The following is a 13,993-nucleotide window of genomic DNA, read 5'->3' on the forward strand; positions in this document are numbered from 1 at the left end:
CTTTTTATCACTGGGGATCGGTCAACTCTTGACAATTTTACTGAGGCCCGGGGAGGGGGGGTAGTCTTTTGCCAATGGACGTTGCCTCTGCCTGCTCCACTTGCTTTCCCGTCAGCGCCCCTGACTTCCCACTGCCCGCTGGGGGGCACTGCCAGCAGCAGCTGCATAGTGCCATGATGAGAGGAAGCCCCAGCCATGCTGGCCGCTGGAGAGCACCTAAGGTGAGCTGGTGGCAGAATGGCAGGGCAGCCCCCGAGGCAGCAGCCAGGGAGGAGGACGAGGAGTAGCCGCAGCCCAGTACCAACTGATCTACGGACCGGGACCAGTCTCCAGACCGGGAGTTGGGGACCACTGCTGTATGGTACAGAGTGTTTGACTAGATGGCCCAGGAGGTCCCTTCCAACTCTATGATTCCATGATGCTATGACCATGTTGACTCTCCCCTCCTCAATTGTCTATGATGGGCCTGGAGGGGATGGGAAGGGAAGGGGCCCTTGGTGGGCATGTACACAACTATGCTTCCTGGCCATATCTTGCATGACCACTCCACTTCCGGGGGTTCTAGAATGCTGATGAATATTTTACTGGTTTCTCAACTCCTGTACTAGATTTCTGTGGGTGGGTCGTAGAGTTTTGTAGACCATCATCGTTTTCTTAAAGTTTTTACAAGTCTGTTACTGTATAAGGATGGATGTCCGAAATTGTTTTAATGGGGTTTTAATGGGGTTTTTCATACGGACAATTGTAACCTGCCACAAACCAGTTTGGAAATGGCGGGCAGTAATGAATGAATGAATGAATGAATGAATGAATGAATGAATGAATGAATGAATGAATGAATGAATGAATGAATGAATGAATGAATGTTGACGAAAGCTGTTCTAGGGCAGAACTTCTCCTCCCTTTGACCGTATTTAATTTATATCTGGTTACTTTCCTTGACTCATCCCTCGATAACATGAAGAGGAAACAAAGACTTTGATGAAGTTTAGGTTTTATTCTTGCAACAGAAGATGGGCACAATTCCACAGCTTGAGGTCACAAAGAAAGTAAGAAAGATTTTTGAGAAAGCGCTGGCTTTCTCTATGACCCGAATCGTGGACTTTTTAAGAATGTGTTTCTAGAATGGACTTTGCTGTCTGATTTCCCACTCTTCGTTGGCCCGTGTGTGGACGGTTCTCTTCCGCCTCAGTAGCCGTTGAAGTCACGCCCGCTTCTTTGCATGGCCTGAGAATAAACTCGGGTCACCTTGGAATTGGAGACTCCCCCTGCAGAGTGGAACACAGAGCTGCCACTGGTGATTGCCTGGGGGGCTGGAGCACAGGGGTTGTACTGCTCAATGCAGAGAGGTTGGTCAGGGCAGCAGAGGGTCGGTCCCGGGATGCTTAGCGTGAAGGGCGGCGGCTGAATCGTCACGGTCATGGGGGGACAGCTTGCAAAGCACTGGCTGGGTGCCTGAGACATCTTTCCGGCTGGTGTATATCTAAAGGAACACAGCAGGTTGGGGAATAGATACAGTGCAAAACGATCATTTCAGTATGAATCTCTAAAGAACCCGGGATCCATCTCCCAACAGCTGTTTCCGAGCCAATAGTCATCAGGAGGTGTAGAGGAAGCGCTGAACGATACAGAAAATATTCATTGGTGGTTTGGCAACTTACAACTAGATCCTAATAGCAATTTAGAAAGCCACAGATTTTGGGAAGTGTGCGCTTTTGGGGACAGCACTGGCAAACCACCCTGTATTGAGTCTGCCATGAAAACGCTAGAGGGTCAGACATGACCCAGTGCTTGCACAGGGGATACCTTTACCTTTTAAGCTTTTGAGAGTCATAAGTCACTGACAAAGGATACTTCGAAGCTGAAGGCCTGAATCTCTTGTTCACCTTTGAAATGTTACTGGACAAAAATCTGACATCAAGAAATCACGAGGCTTAGAAACCTGGAGGAGAATATTCCAGCCTCCCAGGGCATTCAATGAGGAATTTTGAAGTAGTTGTTTGAAGGACAGACTAGGATGGGAAATTGCTGAATTACAACATTCAGGCCAGTGTGGTTTGTCTTAAAGGTGCCACTGGTCTCAATGGTTTGTCTGCTGCTGGAATTAGTTACAGTTTTTTTTTAAATTGTTATACTTATGACTGAATTCAAGTTTAGTAGTAGTTTAGTAGTAGTAGTAGTGGTTTCACCATAAAAAGGAGCTTAAAATCACCTTCCCTTCCTCTCCTCACAACAGTCACTCTGTGAGGTAGGTAGGTCTGAGCGAGCTCTGAGAGAACAGCCCTAACAGGACTGTGACCAGCTCAAGGCCCCCCAGCTGGCTGTGCATAGAGGAGGGGGGAAACAAACCCAGATCTCCAGATTAGAGGCTGCCATTCTTAACCACTTCTGCATGTACCATAGAAAGGAGCCCGAAGTTCACGGCATGAGCTATTCACAGTCAAAGTTCCCTTCACAACTGGTATGATGGACCTGTGACTCTTGAAAACTTATATTTGTTCTCAGGGAAAGTGTCTTCCTCTCCACAAAGACTCCTTGTCCAAAGAGGTTGGGAACATCTCCCTGAGATGGGCTCTTCTCACCATCTTTCTTGAGAGCCAGTTTAGCATAGTAGTCATGGGTGGCAGCCTCTAATCTGGAGAACTGATTTTGGTTCCCCACTCCTCTGCTTGCAGCCTGTTGGGTGACTTTGGGTTACTCACAATTCTGCTTTTGCAGAGCAGTTCTGTTCGAGTTCTCTCAGCCTCACCTCCCTCACAGGGTGTCTGTGGGGAGGAGAGGAAGGGAAAGGTGTTTGTGAGTGGCTTTAAAACTTCTTCAGGTAGAGAAAAGTGGCATCTAAGAACCAAATCTTCTACTTCTTCAGAAATCTCAAGGTTTTCTCATCCTCACCCGCCTCATAAGGTGTCTGTTGTAGGGAGAGGAAAGGGAAGGTAATTGTAAGCTGCTTTGAGACTCCTTCAGGTAGAGAAAAGCGGCATATAAGAACCAACTCTTCTTCATTAATCTCAGGGCTCTCTCAGCCTCACCTACCTCACCTGTTGTGAGGAAAGGCAGGGAAAGGTGTTTGTAAGCAGCTTTCAGACTCCCTCAAGAAATGAAAAGCGGGGTTAAAAAAACAACCACCCAGTTCTTCTCATTGTCAACATTACGGGAGCAAATTTTCCCAAAGCATTCCCCAATATTTCATGACATTTTTGTCATTTGTGGCCTGCACCGTCAAAATGCGTACCAAGAGCAAAACAAACAAACAAAAATCTTTTGCTTTGGCACTATGTTTAAGAGGTAACAGGTTGGGGATGAGAACTTCACCATCTGCCTAGTTAGTGAGCCAAGAACTGCCAAGGAAACAAATCCCCAAGCCTTGGTCCACCACCGATAGTAAAACATGTACCTTAAGAAAAAACTTACCCGATTTTCCAACAAAAGGAACTCAGGTGAAGATTCTCTGTGTGGAGAGCAGATAGTGTTGCCTCTGCAGGCTGGGGTTTTTATACAGGTGCCCCATCCACCAGAACGTGTGACACCCTTTTGTTTTCACAAGATCCTAATTAACTCTCGGCAAACGTTATCCCTTCTGTAACACCCAAATTCCTTCCACGAGTGATGGGACTATTAGTAATTCTGCTTCCCGACTTGCTCATTTGTCATTCGGCGGGCGGTTTGCTTTCTTTCGACATGTTTTGGGGCACACGCCTGAAACAAAACCCAAAGGTGATTGAAGGGTCCTTCCCTTAGAGTCATACTTGAGGAAAGAGCTAGGGGAGAAATCGTGAATGTACCATCTGGGAGTGACAATGGTCACCAACTGTGACCCTCTTTGGGAAACTGGAAGTGGATCTACAGCAGGGGTAGTCAAACTGCGGCCCTCCAGATGTCCATGGACTACAATTCCCTGTAGTTGGGAATGCTGGCAGGGAGCTCCTGGGAATTGTAGTCCATGGACATCTGGAGGGCCGCAGTTTGACTACCCCTGATCTACAGCAACCTTTCTCAGCCAGGCTTTCATGAAACCCCAGGGTACTTTGGTTGTCCTAGAAGGATTTCCCGGGTGGGTGCGATTTAATTAATTGTTTCACATGTGTTAAATTTGTTAAACGTTTATTGGGTGATATGGCCATATAGCATCATGTCCACCCAGCCACCCCTCCCAAAAAGGCCTGTGATGGGCCTGGAGGAGGTGGGAAGGGTTGGGGATGTCCACAGCTCTGCTTCCCAACCATATTCTGCATGACGGCGCCAGTTTGGGGGTTTCTGGAAGCCTGAAGAATGTTTCTCAATGGGAAAGGCTGGTCTACAGTATGCAAAACCTTGAACTTCTGGATTCTAGTGCAAGGAGGCAGCATCAGGGAAAGCCCTTGACCTTTGTATCCTGTCTGCTTGGTTGTCCAGGGGAACCAGCTGGCTACTGTATGTTCTCCCAGATGCTACTTATATTCTGATATATCACTAGGAACAGTGGTCCCCAACCCGTGGCACCAGGCCGCGGAGGCCATGGCGCTGGGCCGCGGCTCCCTCTCCCCGCCCCCCACAGTAAAAAACTTCCCAGGCCGCAAGCTTGTGGCCCAGGAAGCTTCTTACTGTGGGAGGGGGGGAGAGGGAATCAGGGCCGCGCTTGCGCATCGCGCAAGCACGGCCAGGCCGTGCATGCGCACGTGTGCCATGCATGGCCGAAATCGCACATGTGCGGCACTTTCATGCATGCGTGCATATGTGAAAGTGCCACGCATGCGCGATGCGCGGGCGTGCATGCACAGCATGCGCAGGTGGGCATGCACGGCATGCGCAGGCGGGCAGTTGCCCTGCCTGTCCCCAGCCTCAAAAAGGTTGGGGACCACTGACTAGGAAGACCCGGCAAGACCCGTATTAAGTTCTTAAATGAAACATCTCTGTGAACAATGCTTAGTGGTCTATTTGCTTTCCCTTTGGGCCCTTTTATTTCAATTCCCTTTGGTGACTATTATTTTGCTTTTGGACTAAGTATCCTTTTTTACACGGATAATTTTCTGTTTCTGTTTAAGGCTGCATGAAGTATTTTTGGTTTTTGGAGAGCTAGTTTGGTGTAGTGGTTAGGAGCGTGGACTTTGGCATGCCGGGTTCGATTCTGCGCTCCCCCACATGCAACCAGCTGGGTGACCTTGGGCTCGCTACGGCACTGATAAAACTGTTCTGACCGGGCAGTGATATCAGGGCTCTCTCAGCCTCACCCACCCCACAGGGTGTTTGTTGTGGGGAGAGGAAAGGGAAGGCGACTGTAAGCCGCTTTGAGCCTCCTCCGGGTAGGGAAAAGTGGCATATAAGAACCAACTCTTCTTCTTCTTCTTCTTCTTTGTGGACCACAGCTTTGGGAGAGGGCAGTTAAAACATCCCTCCCAGGAAAAAAACATGCTCACCTTTTCTACTGGTGGTTTTTGCATTCACAATGACCTATGATCGTATGCAAGAAAGTTGAATTTACTTACTCATTGTTCATTGCCCAAATAAGGGCTTGACCAATGAAGAAGTCGTATGATCAAAAGACATTTGACCCTGTATGTGTTTTTAATTCATCATACCACATACAAAACTCACCATCCTTCCAACGACATCCCAAGTCTCTGATTGGCCCTCACTGGGTGACAGCCCCACAGTAGGATGATGGCAGTCCCTGACAATCAGAGACTCTTTCCTGCTACCCTGCTCCTCTTCCTTCTTTCCCATACCGCTTCCTGACACTTGGTGTTAGGAGGAAGAGCAGCCAGGTGATAAGCCCAGAAGCTGAGGACTGCTGTCCAGCTGAGCCCTGCCATGATGTGCCATGACAGTCTTATGCTTTTCGCCCCCTGGCTGCCAGGAGGGAAGGGAAGTATGTTTGACCATGCTCTGTGTTGGCTGTACTATGCACCCAAGCCTCCTGACCATGGGGGAAGGTTGGGTGTGGGCATCCAACCCAACACACTGCCAGGCCCTCAGCCATACTCCAAAGTGGCCTCACTGTGTACCCGAGGCTCCTAGTTTCTGGGAGAGCTGGAAGGGGCATCCAGCCGACACCATCCTGGCTCTTCAAGTGAAAGATCACAAGAACAGGGGGCAAAGGACAACAGGACTCCTACAGAGTACAGCAACCCAGCCTGTGAGCTCAGCTGCCTTGCTTGACTGGGACCCTTCCACCCTCCCGCCCTTCTATGGCCCATTTTAAAAATGGGCATTGCTACTAATTGGCAATCAATATTGAGATACAATATTACTGGGCCCTCGAATCCCTCTTGATTTGGCTTTTTACATATTTTGTAGATATTTGATATGCCAAGAAAGATGTTTGTCGCTGTTCTGTTGGCTGAGATCCAGGGAGGGAGGGAAGGGGAGAGAGATGCTCGAGCGACAGCTAATGTAACATAACCAGTTATCATCTCAGAGCGGGTGATTCACCTAACAAGCAATCCTATGCAGAGTTACATCCTGCTAAGTTACAAGAAAGAGTCATCAGAGGCAGTTTCCGTGGTGCTGGGAATTTACTCTTGTCACTGTAAACCCTCTGATGTACTGGGGTACTTTGTATGCCCATAAAACTTTAAATGCATATCCAGTACGGGAGAGAGGTGGGCTGATAATAATAATAATAATAATAATAATAATAATAATAATAATAATAATAATAATAATAATAATAATAATAATATAAAACCAACAATAATGGACCTAATGGGTTGGTGATCCCTTGGCCTTATGAACTAAGGCTGGCCTCAACCAGGGCTAGGGCCATTTCGGTCCTGGCCCCTGCCAGTGGAATAAGCTCACGGAGGACCTGAGAGTACTGATAAAACTAACACAGTCCCTTTCCCTTTCCTCTCCCCACAACAGACACCCTGTGAGGGAGGAGAGGCTGAGAGAGCCCTGAGATTACTGAAGAAGGAGAAGAGTTGGTTCTTAGATGCCGCTTTTCCCTACCCGAAGGAGTCTCAAAGAGGCTTACAGTCGCCTTCCCATTCCTCTCCCCATAACAGACACCCTGTGGGGTGGGTGAGGCTGAGAGAGCCCTGATATCACTGCTCGGTCAGAACAGCTTTATCAGCGATGAGGTTAGCCCAACGTCATCCAACTGGCTGCATGTGGGGGAGCAGGGAATCAAACCTGGTTCGTCCGATTAGAAGTTGGCACTCCTAACCATTACAACCAAACTGAGTATCGCTTCCCAGCTGATATATCCCAGTCCACCCCATTCAACTTGCTGGGGTGGGAGGAAACCATGTGGAAGATGGGTGTTGGATTCCAGTTAGACAATAGCCATTAAATGGTCTTCTCTGCCAACTGTGTTTGAATGTACCTCATTGGCAGTCCTTGAGCGAGGAATGCCCCGTGGGAGTCAGATGGGTGTCGTGGTTAAGAATGGCAACCTCCAATCTGGAGAGCTGGGTTTCATTCCACGTTCCTCAACATGCAGCCTACTAGGTCACCTTGGGCTAGTCACAGTCCTGTTAGAACTGCTAGAGCTCTCTCAGCCCTGCCTACAACTCAGGGTGCCTGATGCAGGGTGAGGAAGAGGTAGATGTGAAGCAGGTGAGGCTGAGAGAGCCTTGAGATTCCTGCTCGGTCAGAACAGCTTTATCAGGGTTGTGGGGAGCCCAAGGTCACCCAGCTGTCTGCATGTGGAGGAGCGGGGAATCAAAGCAAATTAGAAGTCCGTACTCCTAATCACTACACCAAAGGTCCTGCGAGTTTGGAAAGTGCAGGAAGCATTAAATAAGGAATATTTAGATCCTGTAACCATAAATGGTGAACAAGCAACTGGCTGGAGAGAAATAGAATATGAAATAAAAGGCATCCTTGGCCCAGAATTTCAAGTGCAATTAACTTGGTAGTTTGTATACCTTTACAAGAAAGTAGACAGGTTTACAGGAAAGTAAACAGTGTGACTTTGGGGGGAACTAGTTTTTCCAGTTTTATTAGGCAACGATTTGGCTTTGTGGATGCCAACAGGAAATTCAATTGCCAGCAGTAGGTCTCAGGATTCAGAAAGACAGACATCACCAGCCAAGCAACAGACTGTGCTAGCCAAGGGGTGTCTCTGGCCACGTGAAATCCTTTGGAAGGGGTGCATGTGAGGGGGAAGATCTTTCCCTTCAGTCTAAAAGCCGGGTTTGGAAGTAGGGCCTCAAAAGGATAAAATGCATCAGAGTCTAGCCTTCAAAGCAACCATTTTTGCCTGGAGAGCTGATCTTTATATTCTGTAGATGAGCAGTAATTGCAGGAGATCTCCAGGGCCAACCTGGAGGTTGGCTACCATTGGGTTAGAAATATTCCCTGAACTTTGAAAGTGGGGCCTCAATAATGCCTCCACGGCGACCCAACCAGCCACATAGCATGTCCTTGCCTATTTCAGGTCAAGAAAACATTGCAGAGAGGAGGAGGCAAGGTTTCCAGGTAGATGTAGGTTCATGTTCTGGACTTCCACACTTCCTAGGTGTGCTTGAACCTGACTTGGCTCAGGATGGCTTTGCACCCAGAGACCTTCTCTTAGGGTTCCCAGCTTCCAGGTGAAGCACAAAAACCACACCAAACAAACAACTAGCTCCTGTTGCATTACAGCACACAGTGGGCTTTACTACTAGTATATACATATTATAACTCTGGTGCTGGAGAAGACTCTTGCAAGTCCCTTGGACTGCAAGGTGAACAAACCAGTCAGTCCTGGAGGAGATCAGCCCTGACTGCTCCTTAGAAGTCCAGATCCTGAAGATGAAACTCAAATACTTTGGCCACCTCATGAGAAGGAAAGGACTCCCTGGAGAAGAGCCTAATGCTGGGAGCGATCGAGGGCAAAAGAAGAAGGGGACGACAGAGAATGAGGTGGCTGGATGGAGTCACTGAAGCAGTAGGTGCAAACTTAAATGGACTCCGGGGAATGGTAGAGGACAGGAAGACCTGGAGGATCATTGTCCATGGGGTCGCGATGGGTCGGACACGACTTCGCCCCTAACAACAACAAAAAATATATGTTATATAAAATAAATTACATCCCACCCATTCAAGAAACTAATCCGAGGCCATCAAGAAAACCCAGGATTTTTTTCGAAATCCTGGTTAGGAAAAATAGACACTGCTTCCCATATTGGGCCAGGGGTCAGATTCGGTGTAAGATACCTTCTTGCAACCATGTGTCAATCTTAAATCAAAGGAGGCTATTGCACACTCCCATGATTCTCTTCAACAGCTGGCCCATGCACACCCTGCTATGCATCCCTCCCTTGTCTCTCCAGGGACATGTGCTCTCAACACCTCTGTCCCAGGGCTCCATGGGAATAGAAAATCTGTTAGTTCTGGTTTGACGATTCACAGAGAACAGCAAGACGAAAGGAACACGTCAAGGACCCATGACTAAGCAAGGTGAAATTCTTTCATTGGAACCCAGCCCTTCCAAACTTCATTAGGATCTGGATCTGACATGCCAGTTCAGGGTGGCCAAATTAGCTGTCAAGTAGAGTAGGCCACTAAGCCACCTCAGGGAAATTCTGGAAATGACAAATGCATCTGCTATTGGTGAAGCCAGTTTGGTGTAGTGGTTAGGAGTGCGGACTTCTAATCTGGCGAGCTGAGTGATTCCGCACCCCCCCCCCGGGTGACCTTGGGCTAGTCACAGCACTGATAAAGCTGTTCTGATTGAGCAGTGATATCAGGGTTCTCTCCGCCTCACCTACCTCACAGGGGGTCTGTTGAGGAGAGAGGAAAGTGAAGGCGATTGTAAGCCACTTTGAGACCCTTTGGGTAGAGAAAACCAGCATATAAGAACCAATTCTTCTTCTTCTTCTTCTTCTTCTTCTTCTTCTTCTTCTTCTTCTTCTTCTTCTTCTTCTTCTTCTTCTTCAGCAATCTCAGGGCTCTCTCAGCCTCACCTCCCTCACAGGGTGTCTGTTGTGAGGAGAGGAAAGGGAAGGTGCTTTGAGACCCCTTTGGGTAGAGAAAAGTGGCATATAAGAACCAACTCTTCTTCTTCAGTAATCTCAGGGCTCTCTCAGCCTCCCCTACCTTACAGGGTGTCTATTGTGCAGAGCAGAAAGGGAAGGTGAATGTCAGCCACTTTGATACTCCTTCGGGTAGAGAAAAGTGGCATAGAATAACCAACCCTTCTTCTTCTTCAGTAATCTCAAGTCTCTCTTAGGCTCATCTACCTCACCTCTTGTGAGGAGAGGAAGGGAACGGTGTTTGTAAGCAGCATTGAGACTCCCTCAAGAATTGAAAAGCGGAGTTAAAAAAACATCAACCACCCAGCTCTTCTTCTTATTGTCAACATTACGGAAGCGAATTTTCCAAAGCGGCATATAAGAACCAACTCATCTATTCAACTTTCAAGAACAAGAATGAGAAGAACAAGAAGAAGAAAGAAGAAGAAAAAGGAGGAGTAGGAGGAGTTTGGTTTTTATACCCCTCTTTTCAAAATTGCGGGGCCTGTCAAATTTGCTACTTGTATAAACCACTTCTGGAAACAGCTATAAGAGTCAAGCACTGACTCATCCTTTCCTGAGCTCCTTCTCAGGAAAGAGCCACAACACAGAGAATCTTAGGATATTTAGAGTAGCGATTCCCAACCTGTGGGCTGCGGACCACATGTGGTCCATCGACTAATTGGAGGTGGGTCCCAAAGGACACCTTCTCCCCCCCCCGGCCCTTTACTTCATCCCCCCGGCCCTTTACAACACACTTTGGGTGTCATTGCTTCCCATCACTCCCAGATGGGACTATCTCATTGCAGAGAAACAAGCTCAGGGTTCCCATTGATTTGTCATTGTCCTGAGTTAAAATTTCCATGAAAATAAATTGTTCCTTATGTTCATTGTTGTGGTGTGTCTGTATCTTATTTTGAAGGGACGTTTAAACATCACCATAGCGATCAGAGAGCGTTAGGGCAGTGGTTGAGAGTAGAGGAGTAAACTACCCCCCCCCCCACACCGGGCCTCAGTAAAATTGTCAAGCGTTGAGTGGTCCCTGGTGATAAAAAGGTTGGGGACCACTGATCTAGAGTACATTTTGATGCAGGCCAACCGAGAAGACCGAAATTGACCGAAAAGGAAATGATTCCTTGGGGTGTCACATCGTTTGATTCCCCAAACATCAACAGGAAAGGACTTGTTACCGAGAACACTATGGAATAGTACTTCATTAATTTCAAACACTTTAAATGACCCTTGTGATGCTGGCCGTTAATTAATGCTTCTCACGCATAGGCTTCGTCACGCCCTGAAGGCGGACAAAGAACGAGCATCCAAGAAGCCTTCTTCTGAATTGCCTTGGCCTGGAGCCACTCTGATTGGCCTCTGAGTCATTCATTCATTCATCTCTGTTCTATCCCATCCTTCCTCCGTGGAACCCAGTTGGGAGGTAGTTTAGACTGAGAGAATGGTTGCTAGAGCCATGTTGGCTTATGCAGTTATTTGAACAGCCTAAGTCTAACTTAGTCTAACTTTTACCGGTGATGCAGCGGTAAAAAAGGCGAATACCATTTTGGGCTGTATCAACAGGGACATCACATCAAAATCACAAGATGTCATAGTCCCATTGTATACGGCACTGGTCAGACCACACCTGGAGTACTGTGTGCAGTTCTGGAGGCCTCACTTCAAGAAGGACGTGGATAAAATTGAAAGGGTACAGAGGAGAGTGATGAGGATGATCTGGGGCCAAGGGACCAAGCCCCGTGAAGATAGGTTGAGGGACTCGGAAATGTTCAGCCTGGAGAAAAGGAGGTTGAGAGGGGACATGATAGCCCTCTTTAAGTATTTGAAAGGGTGTCACTTGGAGGAGGGCAGGATGCTGTTCCAATTGGCTGCAGAGGAAAGTACACGCAGTAATGGGTTTAAACTACAAGTACAACGATATAGGCTAGCTATCAGGAAAAAAGTTTTCACAGTCAGAGTAGTTCAGCAGTGGAATAGGCTGCCTAAAGAGGTGGTGAGCTCCCCCTCACTGGCAATCTTCAAGCAAAGGCTGGATACACACTTTTCTTGGATGCTTTAGGATGCTTAGGGCTGATCCTGCGTTGAGCAGGGGGCTGGACTAGATGTCCTGTGTGGCCCCTTCCAACTCTATGATTCTATGATTCTAACTTTCTCATCAGCATCAAGGACCATTCTCCCCCACCCGCACCCTTCAAGATGGATGGATTTCTTTACACCTCCATCTTTTCTTGGAACACTTCCAGGCTGGTTTTGCACCTTTAGGAATAGCGGTTAAGAATGGCAGACTCTAATCTGGAGACTGGGTTTGATTCCATGCTCCTCCTCTTGCAGCCAGGTGGGTGACCTTGGTCTATTCACAAAAGTTCTTAGAGGTGTTCTTGAAGAGTGTTTCTCCTAGATCTCTCCCAGCTCCACCTACCTCACAGGGTATCCATTGTGGGGAGAGGTGGGGAAAGGTGTATGTAATCCACTATATATATATATAAAGTTAATATATACAAAGTTATTTTTCTGATATTTGCAATAGATGCAAAGATTTCCTCATGTGAAGCCAGCAATAGCAGGAAGCACTGTCATAGAATAGAATCATAGAATCATAGAGTTGGAAGGGGCCATACAGGCCATCTAGTCCAACCCCCTGCTCTACGCAGGATTAGCCCTGTCAGGAAGAGTAGGGAGAAAATTCTCCCTCAGGAGAAACAAACTGAATCATAGAATCATAGAGTTGGAAGGCACCTCTTGGGTCATCTAATCCAACACCCTGCACCATGCAGGACACTCACAGCCCTATCACTCACCCACTGTCACCTGACACCCCCTTGAGCCTTCACAGGATCAGCCTCTCCATCAGATGGCTATCCAGCCTCTGTTTCAAAATCTCCAAAGATGGAGAATCCACCACCTCCCGTGGAAGCCTGATCCACTGTCATGAACCAAGGCTACTCTCTCATAAGTGTCAAGATCTCAGATTTGTAAATAAGACCCCACTTTGTTTCAAGATGGAAGTTTATTCAAGCTGTGTCACTTTGGACTTCATAGACAGTTCTGGCAAATTCAGAACACGAAAGTACAGAAAGATCTCCAGTTTCCCGCCCTCCAGCAGCCATTAGATACACAATAGCAAGCAAGACTGCAAACTTAAATGGACTCCGGGGAATGGGAGAGGACAGGAAGGCCTGGAGGATCATTGTCCATGGGGTCGCGATGGGTCGGACACGACTTCACACCTTACAACAACAAGCAAGCAAGACATAATACTATGACACCCAGGTCCGGGAACCCTACCAGCACAGATAACTGGGCAGGAAGCACTGACCTTGAGGTAGGTGCCTAATCTAACAAAAAGACAGAATAGAAAAATGGTTATAAATTCCAACATGGTTTCAGGAAGGCTAAAAGCAGTCTGATGGACCCAGCTCATAAAACTCATGGCAGAAACCAGAGGGTTCTGACAATAAGAGGCAAGGCAACTGCGACATTCTATATAGAAAAGAGTTCAGAGTCATTTTATTAAATCCAAGTGGTTACAGATGAAAGTCCCATGATAAGAGCAACAGACTTGGCCAGTCTTGGGGTACTTATAGACATCCTTCCTTCCTCTACCAATGCACCATTTCCCCTCACTATTCCCACTGCAGAAAGGCTTTTATCTTCAAAGGACGGCTAGAATAAAGTGAAACCTACCGTTTTCCACCTAGTGGCCAAAAACTATTTGTTAGAGCAGTGGTTCTCAAGCTGGGGGTCGGGACCACTTTGGGGGCAAACAACCCTTTCAGAGGGGTCATGGCAGGGCAAGCAGCTTGGCTGGGGGGGGGGACGCCATCTACACAACAGCCTTGCAGGGTAGATCGAGATAGAGCGTTCGTCTGTCTGGAGCAGAGGAAAAGAGCGAGATCGGCATGGTGGGACAAGAGGCAGAACTGAACTGAGAAACCCCGGGGGAAAAACCCAATTTATATACAATCATAAACAATGGATCTAAAAGTCATTGGTCAGTTTCGGTTTAATTTCTCTGAAAGAACACTTGCATCATTTTCTGGTTGGGGGTCACCACAACATGAGGA

Source organism: Paroedura picta, chromosome 1 (genome assembly GCF_049243985.1).
Source record: "Paroedura picta isolate Pp20150507F chromosome 1, Ppicta_v3.0, whole genome shotgun sequence".
Classification (NCBI taxonomy): Eukaryota; Metazoa; Chordata; class Lepidosauria; order Squamata; family Gekkonidae; genus Paroedura; species Paroedura picta.